Raw genomic sequence first — 10661 nt, 5'->3', positions numbered from 1 at the left:
AAAACAAACCAACCAGCCATCAAACAAAAAAAAACCCAAGCCTCGACACTCTTTCAGAGCAGAAAGATGAATGCTAGGTGACTGAATGCAGAAGGGGTTTTTCTTCAAACACTGTTTTTCTTTATGTGGAGTCCCAGTCTTTACTGAAACTCTGTGCTAATATCACTGTAGAAATAACAGCACTTATACTGCCTTCTCTATCTGGCAGCTTATAGCTTGATTGAGAGGTATTTTATGGTATAGTGTTAACAAACACAGCAGACAAGTTTGTTCATGCTATTTTATACTAGTATATTATCCTGTAATATAGAGGGGTGGAGGAAAGAAGGACTTAAGCTTTTGGTGGGTCTTTGCATTTAAAGTGAACTCCTTTTTGGATCAGTAAGATAGTCACTCCTTTATCAGTCACTTAACTTTGCCAAGCCTCTGAGTGCAGGTTTCAAGTAGGTTAATAATATAAAAAGATCTCCAATTTCTGGATTTAAAAGGTGTGGGGGGGTTTGGGGGTTTTGTTTGGTTGTTCTTTTTTTCAGACAGGCTAAAGAGACTTTGGAGTGATTCTGCTAACTGAAGTTATGTGACTGGTGATTTCAACAGGGTGATATCTGTTAAATCTAAGCTATAAGCATCTTTGAGATATCCTATGGAAACTTCCAGTTGGAAAAATAAAATTTGGGTCCCTATTAGAAACTTTCAATAATACAAATAACAGCAATACTCTTTTCCTTTACCTGAGATCTGAGGAATGAGTTTTCCAGCAAGTTTGCAACGCAACAGTTGAATATTCTTGCTTTTGCTGAGAGACATGAGCAATGTACTGTGTGGATCGTGAATTTGAAAGGTACTGTAAATAAACTGGGAGTGATTTATTACACCAATAATTAAACAGAAAAAGTAAAACAAGCATTTATTAAATACAGAGATTGCATGATGGGCCATTGTTCCTGATGTTAAAATACTGAATTTAAAGTGATAGAAGATTCATTTAATAAGTTCAAACAGTTCCAATTTTGAAACTGAGACTTGTGGAGCTGTGAGTTTTGAAAAAATAATACCTTAATTTTTAAATGAAACAAACAAAAGTCTAAAGAGTCTGACCTATTGCAAAACAGGTCCATACCTAAAGGTTAGACTGACTTCTGGACGTGCAGGAGAACCGAGTACTGATAGCCCTCTTCTGAGACCAAACAGTCTGGCATACCCCTCTGAAAATCCAGCACCCATCAGCACGCACTCAGTATGAAAATAAGCAGCTGTGGCTGGTCAAGAGGTTGTTGCCCCCTGAATTTGGATGTCCATGTGAGATAAAGGGAGGATCTCCTTTAGTGAAGTCTCAAGTTTAGTTAAGCAATGAACCCTATCTGACTGTAAAAATGTACATTGAAGGCTTTGCTGTTTGACAATGTGGCTCTTACGAATCTTAAACCGAATGTACCAAATGCAAGGTACAGCCTACTGTTAGGCTTCTTCAGTCTTTTCTTCTGCTGATCTTTCTGCAGGTGTTGGACACTGGCCTCCCTTGGTTCATAAAGGTTCAGCCTAATAATTTTACCCTGTACCTAAATTAGGGGCTTAGGACTGAAGATCTAATAGCCCCATGCCAAAAAGAGCAGAAGCAGATCGTGCTGCACCTGTGTGGAAGTATTAGTGATTGTAACATTATCTGCCCAGTTACTTCCTCTGAATAATAGATGGGTCATGACCAGGTTACTTCAATTGATCTTTCTCCCGTCTCTTCAATAACTGTCAGGAAATTTTCCTTTCCAGGCTCAGTTTCACGAACATGTAATTTAACAGGGGCATGGTTGAGTTGCTTGGCTTGTATGGTTATATGAAAATAAAGGCTGAGAGCACAGGAACATAAAAGCATGCACAGTTTGGGGGAATAGGGTGGGGAGTCATAACATGCATTTCTAGTCCATAGTAAAAAATAACCCTGCAAAAAGTTAAACTAGTGTTAGTTTTGGGTGCTCCTTTTTGTGGCAGTGAATATTGTCTGAATCTCCCCAGAACCTACGTAGTCTTTGCTTTTCTGTAAATAACACAGGGATTGATAGTGTGTCCTGAAAGACTGACCAAAGCTTTAGACTTGAACATCTTTAAGGCTACCTTGCTTCTCAGTGCTTTGAATTTGCTAATAGATGCTACTCTAGTACCTTCTTGCTTCACAGGTGCTTGATGTGGCTTTTGAGGCAGCACTCTTCTGAAAGGCTGTTACTCCCTGCGCTGGTCCCTGCTCCTTTCTGGTTCCCCTGGCCTCCTGAAGCTCACTCTTTACAGTGAGTATGAGGTGAAGTAAAAAGATGGGATGCTTTTTTGTCATTACTGTAGTCAGCTGAGGTATTTTGATACAAAGCAAAAATCCTCTAGGTGTGCCCCGTCTCATACCTACATATAATTGTTAGGATAATAGAAGCTGGAGTGAAGGAGTAATTCCTGGTGTGTACTGGTCCTGCAACACACACAATTCGATTGCTCCTAACAGGTTTTTAAGAGTTTCTAAATTTCAGTAGTCTGCCAAGTCATATTCATGCTTGTATGTCTGCTGGCACCCATGCTGACTATATGCCTCTTTTTCAATGAGGATCATTTTCTTCCGCATAGCTTGCAATCCCTGCTGGAGGTTTCTCTCTGACTTCCCATTTTTTAATTAAGATGACACTTTTTAAATGGTTTGATTTATGTTCTGATACGTAATTACAGCTGCCTTTGCATGTCCCTGGATCATTCCCCCCTCCCCTTCCAGTTCCAAGACAGCTTGCCTCAAAATATCCAAAATTATTTGTCTTGAACTGCCTGGAACAGTTGTTGTCACAAATATGATGTTATGCATAAGCACTGTAAAATATTCCTCTTCTCCAGGATTTGTTTTTGGCTGCATCTTAATGGCTGCATTCCTTAAATAGCTATGGAGAGCAGAACTTTTCCTTCATGCAGATTGAGACAGAAATTAAGAAGCCTAGAAACAACATTTTAAAATAAAATCTATGAAAACTATTAATTAAAAGAAACAACCACTATTATACAAGGGGCAAGCATATCATTGTTTGCTCCCTACTCATCATAATCTTTCTCCAGGTGCTCCAAGGACGTGCAGTTGCTGTCTGAATGAATGTATCTATGACTCCTTTTAGCTATGTAAAAGAAATGTGATAACTGGTTTATGCTAGAAAAAAGAACGTAAGTACAGAGAATGTGGTTCTTAGTTTCTAGGAGAAAGGTGAATCACATGGGAGTACAATAGCAAAATCTCCTCTCCTCTTTATTCCTCCAGAATAAAGGTACTCTGGGAAAGGTGAGCTGCTAGAGAGTGATAAGGAAATTCAAGCTGAAGAAATGCAAGATTTTTGCAAGGGTGTCTACTTTATAGGATATGGTTCATTTGCTTTTCTGCTGTGAGTACTCTGTGTTGCAGGTAGAGTGCAGAAAGGGGAAAAATCTATTGGTGGAGTCTTGTCTTTAATTCTGAGACCTGGGGTTATTTTAAAAAGCAGCAAATCTAGGATAATCGCTTAAGTTAACAGTATTCCTTAGCTAGATGAGCACTACCACAGCTTTAGTTAGCAATATAAAGTGTTTTAAATTTACTTTTTATAAGGTGCATATCCTAAAATCTCCAGTACATTTTTCATAAGCCAAGACAGATTCTGAATTGCTGGAGTGGGTCCGGAGAAGAACAACAAAGCTGATGAAGGGTCTGGAGCACAGGGTCTTAAGAGGAGCAGCTGGGGGAACTTGGGTTGTTTAGTCTGGGGAAGAGAAGGCTCAGAGGAGACCTTATTGCTCTCTACAACTACCTGAAAGGAGGTTGTAGTGAGGTGGGTGTTAGTCTCTGCCCAGGTAGCAAGCATTTGAACAGGGGGAAATGGCCTCAAGTTGCACCAGGAGTGGTTTAGATTGGATATTAGGAAAAAGTTTGTTCACCAAAAGGGTTGTCAGGCATTGGAACAGGCTGCCCAGGGAAATGGTTGAGTCATCATCCCTGGAGGTATTTAAAAGACTGTAGATGTGGCGCTTAGTGACATGGTTTAGTGGTGAACTTGGCAGTCCTGGGGTAATGGTTTGACTTGATTCTATGATTCTATGAAAAAATAAAAACAAACACCATCACCTCAAAAAGTAAACCAAGCACAACCCCCCCCATACTGCAAACACTCAAACCATTTCAAAACTTTCCAATTATTCAGGATGTATTTTGAAATATATTGATGATTTTATCCTTTGCAGATAACTGTTCATACTGAAAATGGTACTAGAACAATCTATTAGTATGTTCTGGAAGATGACGTGTATTGAATGGGCTTGGCAGTAGAACTGTTTTCTTCCTGTAAGCATTCATCATTTTCTGGGGGCAGTGATACCATGAGAGAAGGGCTGAAGGGGTAGGGAAGGAGAATATGAAGAAGTCCTATTGATATTTTCTGTGGCATCTTGATTTATGGGTAGAGAGGATGTCCCTGTCTCAGTACTGAAGAGTATTTGTAAGCCCTTCAGGAGAAATGCTGTTATTTCAAACATGCTTTGATTTATTTTCATAGAAAAACTTTGGGTAGATGTTTCATGCTATTGATTCTGTAATGAAGCACTCCATGTTTCGCTGAAGCAGCAGTAAAGGCAAACCATAAATTAGTAAATGCATTTCACCCATAATTCTTTCTTGCTGCATTTTTCATGGGTGCATTGATCCAATATCAAAAGAAGGGATCAATTTAGTTTTAAATCCTTACTCTTGTGGTAGCAGTTCAGGCTCTGATGAAGGATAAAACATACCACGTGCAATGGCTATATAAACAAATTGCATATAGATAATTGAGTTACAATCTCAATCACTTCAAAAAATCAGAGGGGCTTGCAAGGTAAGATGTTTAGGGCCTATCTTCCTATGGAGGTTTTCCATAATATGAAATTAAGGTGACAAAGTAATTAATTCTGAAGTAAGAGGGTCCACACATTTAGGTGGGAACGTTAACCTAGATTACGTGTTGCTAAAACCAGCCTCTAAAATTGGTGTGTTTGAGGTCAGCATGGTTCCTATGTGGTGCTGACAGAAATATCCAAAGACCCAGACGACTTCCAAAAAGTGTTTGATCACACTAATGACTGGCTAAAGTGGTGATGACAAAGTCCTAATGTTTTTTACCATTTTTTGTTCCCACCAGGATCACAGTACTTAATGAATCCAGAGAAAATGAAGTAGTAGTTGTACAGCATCCTACGTACCTGTGCTTGCAGTGTGGTGGCATGCTGTACATTCCCACTCCCCTTCACCTGCATGAAGCAGCACCTTCTATTTCTCCAGAAATGTTTTCTGCTGTCAGCAGCAGTAAGCTATGTCGATATCTGAAGAGAAAAAAGCTCAATGTGTCCATTAGGATATGTTTTCTTATGGGCAAATGAACAACTGGTGAGAGGAAATGTCCTGTGGAAAAAGTTGCTGAGTGATGTAGGATGGTGAAAGGAAGCAAATGAGCAGTTGGTCATTTAGCGAGAGAGCAAGAAAGATGTTATAGGTCAGTTCTGGCAGTGAGAAACAGGGTATTTCAAACTAATTAGCTGAAAAAGAAATTGGCATGTTTTAATTTCCTGAATAATTAGGATGAATAGAAATGTCTTCTGCTTTCTTTGGACAACATTTTTTTAAAGCACATCATGTTAGGAAAATAATTAAGCATCTGCAATAACAGAAATGGGAAGTCTAATAATCAGCTAATTAAACCTAGACAATAGATCCAGCTCTCATAAATAAGATCACTGTCTGTCTTCTTGTTGGCACTGAATGAACTCAAGCCTTTTGCAAAACATGTTTTGAATGGAGGCTAATTCTCTTCCATATAGTGGCCACATATTTTCTAAAATAAATAAATAAATAAATCGAAGCACCAGGGCAGTGATTTTGAAAAGGGAAGTGTGAAATTGCAACAGTGAAATTTTTACCAAGTTCCATTGATCCCTAGGGGAGCAGGTCTCTGGTTGATACAAATAGTCAGGGCTTCGTTACGCGGCTTCCTTCTGTAGGTGGCTTTCCAGAATCTGCAGGTTGCCCCCAGGCAGCCTAGATGCCTTGTCAAATTGTTTCACAAATTGTATAAATGGAGAAAATCTTTAGCTGTGTGTTGAGGCTGTGTGGGAGGGAAGCATAACATCCGTTCATGACTGAATGGCTCACCCCCTTTTTTGTTCTCAAACCCCACAGCACCCTTGTGGCAACCTCATTATTATTTGCCTGGAAGTTAAGTGTAAGTGCATATTTTTAACTTCCTTGAATGTGATCAGCTTTCTGTACTTGCAGGACTGCCAGCTCTATCGCTGTAAAACAAGTAGAAAGAAGGGTGATGCATGTACCTCTCTGTACTGTATCAGGGCTACCGGCCCTGCTTGGAGGCGCCTGTACTGGGCTGTTTCATTCTTCTAATATTAATCAGTTCAGGTTAAGTTTTGCCAGAGTGAGTTCCTGAGACAGATTTTGTTTTTCACCTTTGAACAATAATAAAACTGGGACACTACCAGGAAGGGCAGTGGCTGGGGAGAGTAGGAAGGAAAGGATCAAATAGAAAATAATTGTGTAGGAGTTTTTTTAGTATGAGGAAGTAGAAACCAAGAGTTGAGTCTATAATGGATTTGTGATGAATACATACATTCAGCTATCAGTGATGTCTGCACAGAAAATTGACTTATTTTTTGTTTTCAGCATTTATATCTCTGCTGTAATGTGCTATTCTTGATTTTCCTAAATGTGTTAAACTCTGTAGCTGAGTCTGAATTGGAAAATTCAATGTGAGCAGTTTCAAATGCTGTGGAAAAGTCAGGATGCCCAGGATTCCTGCTCATCTTTGGTGTGTGACCCTCTAAAAGAAAGAGTAACCTGGAGGTTTGACCTCTGAAAACCAGCTGACTGCACAGGAGTTGAGGAGTGGACATGGGATGGAGGAAAGGAGACCTGTCATTCTTGCACTGCTCAGGTACTCACAGGAACTGCGTTTTGTCTAGTTGTGGAAACAAGACTGTCCCGACTTCCCAAACCATGTAGTGCTCCAAAGTTTCCACTGGATTGATAGCTTTGTCTGTCTATCCAGAGTGAGCACACTCTGCGAACAGACGTTATTCGGGAGGAAGGGAAGCTACAGTCTATGGAAGTGAATGACGGACATTACAACTTTATTTCTATGGCTCTGTATTTCTTCAGAAGAACAGATAGGTGGCAGAGGAAAAGAGGGAAGCTTTGTCAGCATGTGGACTACCAGGGAAGCAGGGGCCTGATTGTCTTAATTGCACTTCTGAAAACAGAAAGTAAAATCAGTGGCAAACTTTGTTGGTTTAATTTTTCCAGGAGACAGGTTATGTTTTCTTATTCAGGAAAATTGTACTTGTTAAATAGCTTTTTAGCACTTTCTCTGATCAAGTTGACACTTTCTATGTTCTTAATTAGAAGCTTCTGGAGTGCTTGGGGGTAATTTTTGGTCCTTGCAAGATGAGAATGACTCGTTACTTATTAATCTTTATTTAAATTGTTTTAGAATCGTAGAATAGTTAGGGTTGGAAAGGACCTCAAGATCACCTAGTTCCAACCCCACTGCCATGGGCAGGGACACCTCACACTAAACCATCCCACCCAAGGCTTCGTCCAACCTGGCCTTGAACACTGCCAGGGACGGAGCACTCACAACCTCCCTGGGCAACCCATTCCAGTGCCTCACCACCCTAACAGGAAAGAATTTCCTCCTTATATCCAATCTAAACTTCCCCTGTTTAAGTTTTAACCCGTTACCCCTTGTCCTGTCACTACAGTCCCTGACGTAGAGTCCCTCCCCAGCATCCCTATAGGCCCCCTTCAGGTACTGGAAGGCTGCTATGAGGTCTCCATGCAGCCTTCTCTTCTCCAGGCTGAACAGCCCCAACTTCCTCAGCCTATCTTCATACAGGAGGTGCTCCAGTCCCCTGATCATCCTCGTGGCCCTCCTCTGGACTTGTTCCAACAGTTCCATGTCCTTTTTATGTTGAGGGCACTGGAACTGCACACAATACAGTGGTCTAACCAGTGCCTTCTGAGGTCTGTGTGAGGTTGTTGAGTAACTGGAGATAGAAATAGGGTACTGTAGAAACAGCAATACTGACAACCAGACAAAAAGATGCCTTAAAAAACAGTGCCAGAAGTGGAAGTTACTGTACAGGACACCTATGTGCATTTCAGCCTTGATGGTTTTCTGTTCATATGGCATTACAGCCTTGCACAGCAGATCCTTTCCTAGAGGATCATTTGTACCTAGTTTCTGCTGTGGATGTGTGTTTTGTATTCACCCATGTGTAAATTCTGGATGCCTTTGAGAAACAAGGACACAGCGCCTACCTTAGCCTGGCTTAACAGCTCTACTGATTCTTGGGGTCCCTGTGAAAGACATAGTCTTGATACAGATAGCTGACTTGTTGCCCTGGTAGTCTTCTCAGCACTTCCTTTTTTAGTATACAACTTTCCTAGCAAGAATGGAATAATTCGGGTGCTTTTCTCCAAACTGTTTCTCCTGCTCTTACGCTTTGCTTTTGGGGTTGTTTCTGTTGTTGGTTGGTTGTTACAATTCAGCTAATCATCTCCAGCCTTAGGCCTTGGCACAAAAGGCCTTTATCCCGCTGTTGAAGTGATGTGTTGTGAGGTGCACTGTGATAGTCTGCTAGGGGGAAGTGATCTTTGATGATATCAAAGAATTTTACAAAGCAACGCCACAAAGATCTGTGTTCTTTGCACTGCTATTGGCAGGAATATCTGGAACAAAGGAGCAAATGAGCTCTTGGGTGCTTCAGATCTGAAAGAGAAGCAGAAAACCTCAAGGTTCAAAACAGGGTATGTTAGTAAGCTTGATCTGATTCACAAAAGGGCAGTGTAGTTGCTTTCTGAATTCTGGGGCACTCTTGATCTTTCCTTCCTCGGTTCTTAGAAGCACACTGTGAGTTACGCTTCTCTTGTGAAATCTCATGCTGCATCACATGCTTCATACATGCATGGCAGAATTTTGTCTGTCACCTTAGCAAGGATGTTTGTTCCGTCTCTCATTCCTTCCTCCCCTCTATGGGACATGGCCAGTCAGCCAACATCAATAGTTAGTAGTGAATAACAAATACTCACTGAAGTTATTTCACAATCTGTTTGTTTGCACAGACCTAGTCACTGAACAATGGCAAATAGAAAAAGTAAGTATCTTGGACTGCTTATGCTCAATTTATGAGCAGTAATGAAATGACTACTTACCTATGAAAGTAGTACAATGCTTAAAAGAAAGGGTGAGAAAGCCAGTTAGAAGAGATGGGTTTAATCTTCCTAGTTGGTGTCTAACACTACATCCAGACAGGCAGTTATTTGTAATATACTGTAGAAATACCCATTTACTACCTTCTTATTGTGGCATTTACTTTATTTTCAATATGCTGTGGGTACAAATGCATATTTAGTTTTTTAACCTGTTAAAGGTTGAAGATTCTTAAAATTGCTTTCTGCTGTCACTTACTTAAGGGTTTCGAGATGGACTGACCCTAAACTGTTCTGTTTTGTTTTCAGAAAATAGCCAGAATAACAAAACTTGCCAAACCTTTCCTTTTCCTTGAAAGCACAGATGTCTAAGGGAACGCTGCTTTGCAAAGACTTTTGCAACCTTTGTTTTTGACTCCTCTGGAATGTGACACATTGTTATCGCAATTGCCTAAGAAGGCTTTGCTTGCAGTTTTATCATGTACTCCAGGCTCATGAGCTATTTCCCTGGGGACCACACTGCATTCTTGATTTGCATGGCGTCTCGTGGCCAGCCAGCACCATTCAATTCCTGTCCTCTTGGCATCCTGTCTTAGAAAATGACCTTCTATTCTCTCTCAGTACCTCCAAGTTGCTATTGAAAAAGTGCCTGCTGTTCAGGAAGACCCACAGGGGTGTCTGGCAAGAGAAAACAGCATTTGAGTCTAGGAAGTTTCAGTGATGCATACACACACACACACACACGCACACATGCACACACACACACAGAGTCAACTCAGGAAAAGCTGAGATGTTTGTGTTCCTGTCTTTGAAATGATAAAGAATACAGAAAAATTCCAAATATGTACAGTATGAAACAGGTGCCGAGGAGCCCAGCAACGCACAAAGGACAACACATGAAGTCCCAGCTTCCAAAACATGGGCTGAATCTGCTCTTTCCAAAGTGCAAATTTGGAATTTATTTCCAACATGCAGTTGGGCAGATGCCAGGGCTGGATTTGTGCCTTTTTTGTTTCAGTTCTTTAAAGAATTCAGTTTTGAGAGGAAGAAAATAAATAATCCCTTTTTAGGAATTCATTACCAAGCCATCTTGCAGCTCTTGAATGGTGACACTGTAGACATTGAGACATTTGTAGGCTTGACAGGATCTCTATAGAATACATTTTAAATCCAGTACACACTTGATTGATAATCTTAATTGAGGACACAGGCAAAGCTGTTACAGTTTCGGGAACAGGTGCCCGCTATCTCCTCTACGCAGAGGAATGACCCTGTAAAAATGACATTTTGCTGATAGGAAAAAATCCTTATTTCCTTAACCATCACAGAAAAAATGTCAATTGTTTGGGTTTTTTTTAATGCATGAGAATTTTCATAATGGCACAGAAAAATATTTCTTTCATTTTATATTCATTGAACTGTCATC

This window comes from Lathamus discolor, chromosome 2, assembly GCF_037157495.1.
Source record: "Lathamus discolor isolate bLatDis1 chromosome 2, bLatDis1.hap1, whole genome shotgun sequence".
Lineage (NCBI taxonomy): Eukaryota > Metazoa > Chordata > Aves > Psittaciformes > Psittacidae > Lathamus > Lathamus discolor.
This window is presented reverse-complemented; position numbering follows the sequence as displayed.